This window comes from Panthera leo, chromosome D3, assembly GCF_018350215.1.
Source record: "Panthera leo isolate Ple1 chromosome D3, P.leo_Ple1_pat1.1, whole genome shotgun sequence".
Lineage (NCBI taxonomy): Eukaryota > Metazoa > Chordata > Mammalia > Carnivora > Felidae > Panthera > Panthera leo.
In genome coordinates, this window is record NC_056690.1 from 70275011 (window position 1) to 70285071 (window position 10061).

The 10061-nt window shown below is 46.2% G+C and overlaps 1 long non-coding RNA gene across 1 annotated transcript; it reads right to left on the reverse strand.

The window, feature by feature from the left end:
• Window positions 1-1376: 1376 nt before the first annotated feature.
• Window positions 1377-1749, reverse strand: LOC122203803. Its single transcript, XR_006195344.1, has 2 exons — window positions 1674-1749; window positions 1377-1597 (listed from the first exon to the last, which is right to left on the reverse strand). It is a non-coding gene; the product is annotated as an uncharacterized LOC122203803 (long non-coding RNA).
• Window positions 1750-10061: the final 8312 nt, after the last annotated feature.

The window sequence follows — 10061 nt, forward strand, 5'->3', positions numbered from 1 at the left end:
GCACTGTGGCTGTTCCTATGCTTCGAGCATCACCAGTCTGACTCAGGCAAAGTCCCAAGCCAGCTCTTCATTTGGGGATTCTGATGCCTTCCATCTGCCGTGCTTGGTAAGCCATGCACCCGAAATTAGGCCAAATGCCTGGTGATGGAATTACCAGGAAGAGCAAGGAGTATTGATTGGGGGTATAGGGAGAAAAAGAAGGGTGGGCAGCAGGCAGGGAAGGGGAGAGTTGAGGAAAAAGCAGCCAGCAGCTGCTGCAAAGGAGAGGATAATGAGATCTGACTCGACTGAGCAAAGACAAAGCATCCTGTCCGTGTCTGCTGAGCACCTGCTCCAGGCTGGAAGGGGGCAGTGAACAGACCCACAGGCCCACACATGGGCCAGACTTGCTTCTGAGCCAAGCTGACTTTGTCCCTTCCTTTCCCACCTCCCCAAATGTTTCTACTCAGCTGAATGCGTAATTTGCCGGCGTTGTAGGTAGAATCTGTAGGATATGATTTCAAGGACTCCAAAATAGGTCCCCAAAACACCGTACCCACTCATTAGGTGGGGACCAAACTCCACTGTTAGAGACCCTTTTTCCTTTGGGGAGCGGGCTTTGAGATGCTTATTACCTGTCAAAAGGCCAGTATAATGAGTGCCCTTGGAAACCAAGGGATTTAGTGCTTTATCAGTTGTTTGCACCTCATTGTTAATGAATTTCTCTTAAAGGACAGGCGATAGCCTGCTTGGGTCTTGTCAGAAGGGTTCTGAAGCAGGAGAGAAGATGCCCCCAAGAGAACAAGGAGGGGCGCTGATCCTGAGATTAAAGAAGTGAGGAGAGGGAGGGAGGCAATAAGGGGTGATGGAAAGAGGAGACACAGAGAAGAGGGGAGGGAGGAAGGGGCGCCAGAGAGACTCCTGCCTAACAATGACATCATGCTTTTCCATTTACCTCATCTGGCACAAGCTGCCCAGGGGCTTGTTTTCATATGAACTAGAATGTTACTCAATTTGGTTTTTGTGTATTTACCCCTAATGAGCTACTTGTCCTAATGTGTGTCCCTAAGAGCAGGCCCCCAGCCAGCTCCACTCCTGCACAACCTGCCCTTCTGGAGGCCAAGAACAGACGTAGATCTGGACGCACACACAACACGCCCACCTCATGGGAAAACTGGATGACACAAGAAAGATGTGGCCTGAGCCTGGCGTGCCGTTGGAATCGGCCCCCCCCAGGAGAAGTCTGCACTGATCATCTTTCTTCCAGCAGCCTGGTCTCTGCTCTCCCCTGCACTATGAGGCCAGAAATGTCCACTCTGCCTCCTAGACCCTGACTTGCAGACCCAGCACCAAACCTCCATCCAAATCGGGGAAGAAGCTAAATGAGCAGGAACTGATTGAGTTTAGGAGAGAGAGGTGCTGAGTTTATAAAGGTTGTGCTCAGCTGCAGCCATGGTTCAAATTTGATCCTTGAGCCTCATTGTTCCAACTGACATGGACAATAGGAAATGAGGACATCTGGAGGCCAAGAGATAATTGACAATTCAGCAGGTGTCCGTCTGAAAGTTTTCCTTTCATTCAGAGCTTAGGTCATCCTTCTGCGCCCCTGTTTCTTGACCTGCAGAACGAGGACAATTAAAAATTACTTCAATTGTTCCCTCAATGAACAAATAGGGAGTGAGGATCTACCGTACCCCAAGGGCTGGGAAAACAGATAAATATGACAGCCTCTGAACAACCAAAGCACATGCGCTTCCTCCCTGTGAGAACACTTCAGAGCTTGCAGAAAGAACATCTAGTTATGACCTCAGCCCAGCCCAGGAGGAAGACAGGAAAGTTCCAGATGGGAACACCAAGGAAGGGGAGCTCCAGTGCTCTGTGTGTGACCTCACAGGTGGTCCGTGGCTGGACTGGGGTATGGAATTGGGCCTTAGGGCTGGGTGCCCAGAGGTTTAGGCATAGCTTATGGTGGGGGTCGGGGGGAGTGAGTGCTATAGACTGGATGCTTGGGTGCCCCAAAATTCATACATTGAAATTGTAACCCCCAAGGTGATGGTGTTGGAAGGAAGGACTTTTGGGAGGTGATTTGGTCATGAAGGTGAAGCCCTCAAGGATGGGATCAGCACTCTTACTCTTGGCAGGGGGTGGGGGGGCAATCAGTACTCTTATAAGACAGATCCCACGGAGCTCCCTTGCCCCTTCTGCCATGTGAGGACATAGTGAGAAGACGCCTGTCAATGAGGAAGTGGGTTCTCCCCAGACACTGAATCTGCTGGCACCTTGATCCTGGACTTGTTAGCCTACAGAACTATGAGAAATAAATGTTTGCTGTTTATAAGCCACCTTGTCTATGGGATTTCTGTTATAGCAGCCTGGACAGTCTAAAACAGAACTTGGTCCACGAAGTGGGGTGCTCTTATAATCAGTACCTAAAAATGTGGAAGCAGCTTTGGAACTGGGTGCTGGGTAGAAGCTGGAAGGGTTTTGAGGTTCCTGCTGGGAAGAGCCTACATTGCCAAGAAGGGCGTGTCAATGGCGATTCTGATGAGCGAGGGCCCAGAAGGAAAGAGGAGAGCTGAAGAGAACGCGTTTTCTGCTTTACCTGTCTTCCTGCTCAAACTTGTTTTTTTCTGCTTTTTCAACCAGCTGAGGTTGGAGCCAAAGGAGGCACCAATGCTAGTGGGACCCAAAGTGGTGAAGAGAACACAGAGCCCTTGGAGAAAGGGGTACAAGTGACCTGCCTCGTGGAACCAAAGACCTGGGGTGGGGGAGAGTGGCCTCACTACCTCAGGACATTCCTGGTAACTCTCTATGCATAGCCCTTCCCTAACAGACGAACCACAATGGCTGCTTTCGTGTCATGAACATCAGAGCAAATTCATTCATTCATTCATTCATTCATTCAACAAGTGTTTGTTGAGCACTTGCTGTGTGTCAGGCACCATGGGGATATAGTGATGAAGAAAGCAAACAAAGCTCGCATATGCAAGGAGCTCATGGCCTCATGCAGTACACCCCAACTTTGTCTACCTTGCATCCACCTAGGGAATGATAACATGCATATTGCATATCAGGGTGAATGATGAGGTTGCTCTGGCTAGAAGGGACCAGTCCAGATTCTCTGGCTGACTCAGGACCGCCTTCACACACACACTCTCCGGGGCTGTGGGGATTAATGTCATAATAACCCATGTGCAGTAGCATGCTGGCCAGAGCAGTCCAGTTACAGGGACACAGGCTGATTTCTGATCGACAGCAAATGGGGCAGATGAGCTTCATGGAGGACCATGAGTGTAAGCTCAGAAGAGCACAATACTGCCAATTCTTGACACTCCTCCAAGGAAGAGGCAGGGTCTGTATCCGTCCCTTTGAATCTAAGCAGGATTTGACCAGAACTGAAGTTATGCTCTGTGACTTCCAAGGCTGGGTCATTGAAGGCCGAGTTGCTTCCATCTTGCTCAGTGGAACCTGTGCACTTGAAGGACTGACCCTCCCTCAGAAATTCCACCACCCAAGATGGCATCCCAGAGAGACCACACACACATGCTCTGTTCAGCTGTCCTTCGGACAGCACCTGATATTCGAGCAAAGAAGGAGTCTGGTGACTCCGGAGTCCAGCCATTTGAGTATTCCCAGAGTATTCTCCCATGGAGAAGAGAAAGCCCTGTCCTCTGTGCCCCATCTGTATTCCTGACCCACAGAATCAGTGACATAATGGGATATGCTCATTGTTTTATACCACTAGTTATGCAGCCATTGTTCTGCACTAATGGAACAACCAAAATGAAATCAGGGCCTGGGCTGAGGATGCTGGGCTGGCCCCAGGTGGTAAGAAAGACTCTTCAATGCATGCCGGGAGAAAGTGGCTTGAGCTCTGGTCATTCTAGCAGTAGGAGAAAATTAGATGCTCTGGTATTCCGAAAGGCAAGGCTGGTTGGGGAGGAAGGATAGTTTATGGGACCCTTCGACTTCCTGGCAGTGACAGAGTGAGTGCTCCCTGAGGATGTCAGCCTGGTGGTGGTGTTCTACAGCCCGCTCCTCCAGCCTTTCCTGGAGTTGGCAAGCACCCAACTCCCAAAATTAAGTTCTCTTGTCAGACAAGAGCCAGAGTGGCCTCTGCCACCCAAATGAATCTGCCTAGGACAGAGTGCACATACCCTGCTTAGACTCGCAGGGCCAACTGGACGCCTATCCATTTCAGAGGCTAGATCTCAGCCTTTTCGTTAATTCTCTGAGCTACCCAGGATCCTTCCGATAATTTCCCTTTGCTCTGCCAAAACTGATTTCTGTTGTTTGGAGCCAAAGAACCCCAGATGATACAAAATGTAAGTTGCAAATTAAATGGAAATATCTTATTTATCCTACTTTTGACCAACTCATTTTTCAGATGGACAGGATAGTAGAAAAATGATTTCCATAGCATTGGAGATATAATTATGATTTTTAAAGTCTTTTTAAAAAATATTTTATTTTTTGGGGCGCCTGGGTGGCGCAGTCGGTTAAGCGTCCGACTTCAGCCAGGTCACGATCTCGCGGTCCGTGAGTTCGAGCCCCGCGTCAGGCTCTGGGCTGATGGCTCGGAGCCTGGAGCCTGTTTCCGATTCTGTGTCTCCCTCTCTCTCTGCCCCTCCCCCGTTCATGCTCTGTCTCTCTCTCTGTCCCAAAAATAAATAAAAAACGTTGAAAAAAAAAAAAATTTAAAAAAAAAAATATTTTATTTTTAACGTTTTTATTTTTGAGAAAGAGAGAGAGGGAGACACAGAATCCAAAGCAGGCTCCAGGCTCTGAGCTGTCAGCACAGAGCCCGGTGCAGGGCTCAAACTCACAGACCATAAGATCATGACCTGAGCCAAAGCCAGACCCCCAACCGAGCCACCCAGGTGCCCCTGATTTTTTTTAGTCTTTAGGAGTAGCTTGTATGTATAGGAAAGCATATTCAGGAGCTACCTTGGGATTTGAAGTTGATATTCAGATCATTCAGAGGCCCAGTTTTCCCTAAATTTTTAAGTTCAATTAATTTTTTTTGTAATTAATTTGATAGGGTATTCCCCTTCTTCTTTTTTTTTTTTTAAATATTATTTACTAATTTTGGGGGCAGGAGGGGCAGAGAGAGAGGGAGAGAGAAAGAGAATCCCAAGCAGACTCTGCACCATCAGCATGGATCCCAGCGCGGGGCTTGAACTCACAAACGGTGAGATCATGACCTGAGCCGAAACCAAGAGTCAGATGCTTAACAAACCGAACCCCCAGGCACCCCTTAAGTTCAATTTAGAGACAAGTTCTATTTGTAAATTTCACAAATGTCCATGATAATTTTTAAGGAGACTTTTATAACTTAATTAACTTCCTTTAAGTATTTTAACTGTATTGATAAATCCAATGTGCTCAGTTTCCTTCTAGAAGTAATTCAATTGTCTGGCAGACCAAACAGTTTTCACAAGTACTTAAAAAATGCTTAAAAATCTAATAAATTAAATTTGTAAATATGATGACTAAGTTCCTCCAAATGTTCCAATGTTGTTTGTAGACTAAAATCCTCTTGCACTTTTCAGCTTAAATGTAAATTAATTGCCCAGTACCCTAATAAGACAACTTCTCCACATACTTTTGGATGATTCTCATGCCCCAGTCACAGCCTCTCAGCCTGTGCTCTAGCCACTGCTGTAGCTCCCGGCTCTGCTCAGGTGAGGCCTGACAGCCCCCCTCATCCCCATGCTCCTCACCCCCGTCTCGGACCCATGGCAAGGCGCTCCTGGGAACCACTCTGCGTTCACACATGCACGGACCCCAGAGGATAGGGATGTGATGCCATGGCGGGGAAATCCAGTGGGAGAAAGACACCGGTGCTTCTTTCAATGCACTTCTCTACCATTCCTTGGGCAGATAGTTCCCCCGGCATATTCCAAAATGTTCCTCAGAGGTGCTGGCAAGATGGAGCCTCGGTTACTCACAGCAATGACCAGTTCGATTATGCACCCAGTCCTGTTGTTTTACTCCTATTCCCTGGGATTCCTTGTCAAAATAAACTGCCTGCCCCAAAGTCATCAATGTAGCTCCGCTTTCCAGGGGGAATGCAGACTAAGACATACCAAGATGCACAAGTTATTCCCAGATTTCACGCAATAGTAACACCATGGGTTTGGGTTGCTTCATAATCTCTGTTCTCAATTCTGCATCATCCCCAGGTTTAAAGGACCCACTAGAGCTGCCATAACGAAGTTCCACTTGAAATTTATCCTCCTGGGGCGCCTGGGTGGCTCAGTCGGTTAAGCCTCCGACTTCAGCTCAGGTCATGATCTCGCGGTCCGTGAGTTCGAGCCCCGCGTCGGGCTCTGTGCTGACCGCTCAGAGCCTGGAGCCTGTTTCAGATTCTGTGTCTCCCTCTCTCTGACGCTCCCCCATTCATGCTCTGTCTCTCTCTGTCTCAAAAATAAATAAACGTTAAAAAAAAAAAAAGAAATTTATCCTCTTATATTTCTGGAGGCTGGAGGTATACAAGCAAGGTGTCGGCTGGCTGTTGTTCTTCTGAGACTCTGGGTGGAATCGTTCTTGCCTCTTTCTAGCTTCTGGTGGCAGCTAGCAATCCTTAAAGCTCTTTGACTTGCAGCTGCATTGGTCCATCTCTGCTTCCACCTTCACATCATGGCCTTCTCCCTGTGTCTTCACATCGTCTTCCTTCTGTGGGTGTCCGTGTCCAATTTCCCCTTTTCATAAGGCTACAACTCGTATTGGATTGGGGCCCACCATAATGACCTCATCTTCACCAGGATAAATCTGCAAAGACCCTGATCCCAAATAAGATCCCATTCTGAGGTACTAGAAATAGGACTTGAACTGATCTTTTTTGGAGGACACAATTCCACCCATAACACCCACTAAGGGAACAATTAAGGAATTCTAATCAACTAGAGGATTTTCCAAGCAAACTTTGAGGTTTCCTTTAAGCTGGCCATTTTGTAAGTTGACCAGAGGTTGTGGCAGAATAGAAGAACAGGAACTGTAGTTCTCCAGGACAAGGAGAAACAGAGCAATCTTCCACAATCATGGCGCCAATGCAAATCTGAGTCCATGCTTTCCGAATGGCATTGTGGAAACAGACTGTACACTACGAATTCTTTCATTCAGCTTTGGCCAGAAAGCCAGAAAATGGCTAGAAAATGTGGGAGGAAGCAGAATCTCTAAGACCCCATTAGCCATTGCTAAAGAAGAATCCTGGAAAAATCACAGATTGTTGATTCAGGTGCTCTGAAAAAAACAAGTCTTGAGGTAGCCATTAAATCGTATTAGGTAGGAGAAATAATAGTGAATATTTATACACCTGTGAACAAATAATGTAAACTAATTCTATCCACTTTCTGCCTCTTGTCATCAGAGTCTAGTTTGCTAAAATGTGGTGTAATGTTGAAAGTTCTGTTCTTACATTTCAAGGGTTTTGACTTATAATCTTAAGACTAATGTGTAACCACATTTGAGATAATGTTTATTACAGAAATGGTATTTGTTCACTTGGAGTTATAAGCTACATTTGTCAAAGGAAGTTGGTATTTCCCAACAATCTTGGTGACAAAGTAATTCACTATGACATTACTTGTCTGGCTCAAACTAACTCAAAAGGATTGAACCAGTTTTCTTAACATTAGAAACGTAGCTTAAAGGCATCATTTTTCTTGCAATATGCACTTATTAGTAAGATGGTTCTAACAGATTAATGTTAACTACAATCTGACAGAATTCAAGTTACACATGACCTCATTCTTAAGTTGAATGCTTGTGTACCTAACTCACAGAGAGGTTGGCAGTCACTTGATGGGATTTGACTATTTACTTGATTCGATTACAGATTCTTTTCATAGTCTCCCTGTAATCCATGAATCCATTCGAATCCATCAAAATGACATTTGATTGGATTCTGCAGATCTGACTTTATCTAGCTTACTAGGCGTAACCTCCAAGGTCATACAAATGATAGGAGAGGGGTTGACTTCTTGAAGAAATATTATCAGATGGGCACCCACTTTCATTGTTGTCATAAGAAATTTCCAGATGAAAAATAAGTAATGAACTGAGAAGTCTGCTCCTTACAGTGAAGAGCTAAAACCTCTTAAAGCGAATCAGTGCAATTTTGGCAAACATTGTGTATTTCGGCTTTATTTGTATTAAAAGGAAAGCGTATATTAAGTTACATCAGAATAAATTATATTAAAAGCTTCAGAATGCTCCATGCTTCTAGAGCACTTTGAACCAAAGGACCCTCTCTCTGGTCTTTGGGAAGTAATGAAGCAAAGAAGCTGTATGTTAGATTCTGGCTGAGCTAACGTAAATGATTGCTGTGTTAGCGTGAATTATCTGGGCTGTCCCACCTGGCCCTTTGACCAGTGAAGGCCCCCAGCCTGTGTTTCACTCTTCAACAGCAAAATACCTCTTAGTTACTGGCATGAGTCCAGACTAGTCAAAAAAGATCAAGCAGGGGGCAAAGTGGGCACTTCAAAGACACAGAGAGCTACATCGCAAAGAAATAGATGCCCAAGGCTGGATGGAAAGGTGACAACTGAACGGGTGTGTCAGTCAAGATGGCTAATCTACCTTGATTTCCTTGGAACTAGGCAGCGTCTGGACAAACAAATAAATATGGGTGAAGAAAGTACAGGGAGGTTGAGGGGAGCTGGTGCCTCTCTTGAAGGATTTTGCTGCCCTTGATTCAGTCATTTCCCTCACCTTTCCCCAACATGCCTTCAGTGCATGGAGCCCGGGACCCCTCACTGCGAGTGCTGTCTGGAGGTAGTCTGGATTGGGAGGTTCCTGTGACTCCGGGTTTGGAGTGGGAACCCCATCTTCGAGTTTGACACAGCCTACCTGGCTTGTAGCACCCCCACCTGACACTTGTGGGCCACAGGAATGTGCATGCGGTAACCCAGATAGTAGAACAGAAACAGCAACAGTGTCATCTTATAGGGGTGCTGTAAGATGACATTCAGTTCGCTGGTTCGTTTCAGTTCTGCTCAACACATGCGATCCCCAAAGAGTCTCATTCTGCTCAAAGGTCATCTCAAGTTTCTGAAATAGAATAGGTTTTCATCTCCTTCACCTTGGGAAACACCTCAAAAGTCATATCCTTGTGAGTGACCACCCAACCACACTCGGGCTTGGAGACAACGTGGAGAAGCCCTCGCGCATCTTTTCTGAACCATCTGGGTCCCCGGATCCCTTCCTATGGACCATGATTAGCGAATGGGAAGATAATCACAATGGCACCATCACTAGCCACTGATCAACCACTAGGACAACTACCAGGAGGGGATGAGCACTAAGAAAGCACTAAGGCAATGGTAATGTGATGAGATACTTGGTAACAACCTCACAACCTCCTATAATAGAGACAAATAATAATGATGGTAGCCAACATTTATTGTCTACTATGTCTAACACAGTTCCGCTACTTTCTCTGGGTTTAGCAACTTTAAACATTATCTATAGACTTCCCATTTAGTATATAGAAATTTGAGACCTTATACCACATCCCTTTCTGCTCCTTCCATCCCAATGACATTATGATTTTGAATTAAGTCCATATTTAGAATTTACCACTCTGACGTTGTTTATTGCTGAGCTAAGTGGTATTCTGCGATTATATTTCCTTTCTTTTGTTTTTCTTGGAATTAATTATTGTGTCTCTTTTTTAAGTATATTTATTTATTTTGAGAGAGAGAGAGAGAGAGAGAGAGAGAGAGCGCGAGCATGGGCAGGGGAGGGGCAGAGAGACAGGGAGTGAGAGAGAATCCCAAGCAAGCTCCGAACTGCCAGCACAGAGCCTGACGCAGGGCTGTAACTCACAAACCGTGAACCATGATCTGAGCCAAAATCCAATGCTTACCCGCCTGAACCACCCAGGCACCCCTGTTGTCTCTTTTTTAAATTCAATCATTTTCTTTATTTTTGAGAGAGAGAGCGTGAGCAGGGGAGGACAGAGAGAAGGGGGGAGGGGCGGGAGAGAATCCTGCCGACAGCAGCGAGCCCGAGGCGGGGCTTGCACTCGTAAACTGTGAGATCATGACCTGACCTGAAGTCAGACGCTCAACTGACTA